The sequence below is a fragment of the Micropterus dolomieu genome, linkage group LG01 (genome assembly GCF_021292245.1).
Source record: "Micropterus dolomieu isolate WLL.071019.BEF.003 ecotype Adirondacks linkage group LG01, ASM2129224v1, whole genome shotgun sequence".
NCBI lineage: Eukaryota > Metazoa > Chordata > Actinopteri > Centrarchiformes > Centrarchidae > Micropterus > Micropterus dolomieu.
In genome coordinates this window covers 49,744,447-49,746,267 of record NC_060150.1, presented here as the reverse complement: position 1 = coordinate 49,746,267, position 1,821 = coordinate 49,744,447, and the positions used below count along the sequence as shown (strand labels likewise).

The following is a 1,821-nucleotide window of genomic DNA, read 5'->3' as shown; positions in this document are numbered from 1 at the left end:
CTAACCTTCAAACTACAACAGACCTGTATCTAACCTTCAAACTGCAACAGACCTGTATCTAACCTTCAAACTACAACACTAACCTTCAAACTGCAACACTAACCTTCAAACTACAACAGACCTGTATCTAACCTTCAAACTGCAACAGACCTGTATCTAACCTTCAAACTACAACAGACGTGTATCTAACCTTCAAACTACAACAGACCTGTATCTAACCTTCAAACTACAACAGACCTGTATCTAACCTTCAAACTACAACACTAACCTTCAAACTACAACAGACCTGTATCTAACCTTCAAACTACAACACTAACCTTCAAACTACAACAGACCTGTATCTAACCTTCAAACTACAACACTAACCTTCAAACTACAGACGTGTATCTAACCTTCAAACTACAACACTAACCTTCAAACTACAACAGACGTGTATCTAACATTCAAACTACAACAGACCTGTATCTAACCTTCAAACTACAACACTAACCTTCAAACTGCAACAGACCTGTATCTAACCTTCAAACTGCAACAGACCTGTATCTAACCTTCAAACTACAACAGACCTGTAACTAACATTCAAACTACAACAGACCTGTATCTAACCTTCAAACTACAACAGACCTGTATCTAACCTTCAAACTACAACAGACCTGTATCTAACCTTCAAACTACAACAGACCTGTATCTAATCTTCAAACTACAACACTAACCTTCAAACTACAACAGACCTGTATCTAATCTTCAAACTACAACACTAACCTTCAAACTACAACAGACCTGTATCTAACCTTCAAACTACAACACTAACCTTCAAACTACAACAGACCTGTATCTAACCTTCAAACTACAACAGACGTGTATCTAACCTTCAAACTACAACAGACCTGTATCTAACCTTCAAACTACAACAGACCTGTATCTAACCTTCAAACTACAACAGACCTGTATCTAATCTTCAAACTACAACAGACCTGTATCTAACCTTCAAACTACAACACTAACCTTCAAACTACAACAGACCTGTATCTAACCTTCAAACTACAACAGACCTGTAACTACAGACCTGTATCTAAAAACTTGATGGCTTTTTCCAGTTACTGAACTTGTTGAACAGTGTCTCTTCATTACTCAGACACAAAACGCTGTTTCAGTGGTGAAGCATATTGCACATTACATTCCATCAGATCTGAGGTTCACATATACATTTTTCTCATGACAGTGACGTTACTACATAATGACACCTGTCCGTCGCTCTGTATGGTGTACGTCAAGGTAAGAACATTCATCAGCTTGTTAATTTGCCTACTCCTCGCAGGTCTCCAGACCACAGTGAAAATGTACACAGCTGTCCATGCATTTGTTACTTCTAGGCTGGATTACTGCAATTCCTTATTATCAGGCTGCTCAAAAAAGTCCATTAAGACTCTTCAGCTGATCCAGAATGCTGCAGCACGTGTTCTGACAGGAACCAGGAAAAGAGATCACATTTCTCCTGTTTTAGCTTCTTTGCATTGGCTTCCAGTAAAATCCAGAATAGAATTTAAAATCATTCTTCTTACCTACAAAGCTCTTAATGGTCAGGCACCATCTTATCTTAAAGAGCTCATAGTACCTTACTACCCCACCAGAGCACTGCGCTCCCAGAATGCAGGGTTACTTGTGGTTCCTAGAGTCTCCAAAAGTAGACTAGGAGCCAGAGCGTTCAGCTATCAAGCTCCTCTCCTGTGGAACCAGGTTCCAGTTTGGGTTCAGGAGGCAGACACCATCTCCACATTTAAGAGTAGGCTTAAGACTTTCCTCTTTGATAAAGCTTATAGT

The 1,821-nt window shown here is 39.5% G+C and overlaps 1 protein-coding gene across 1 annotated transcript in view; it reads right to left on the bottom strand.

Annotated features, from left to right (window-relative positions):
* The window catches only part of LOC123985600 (lethal(3)malignant brain tumor-like protein 4), a 19,724-nt gene that overhangs the window by 14,375 nt on the left and 3,528 nt on the right, over positions 1-1,821 (bottom strand). The gene's annotated exons all lie outside the window — the stretch shown is intronic.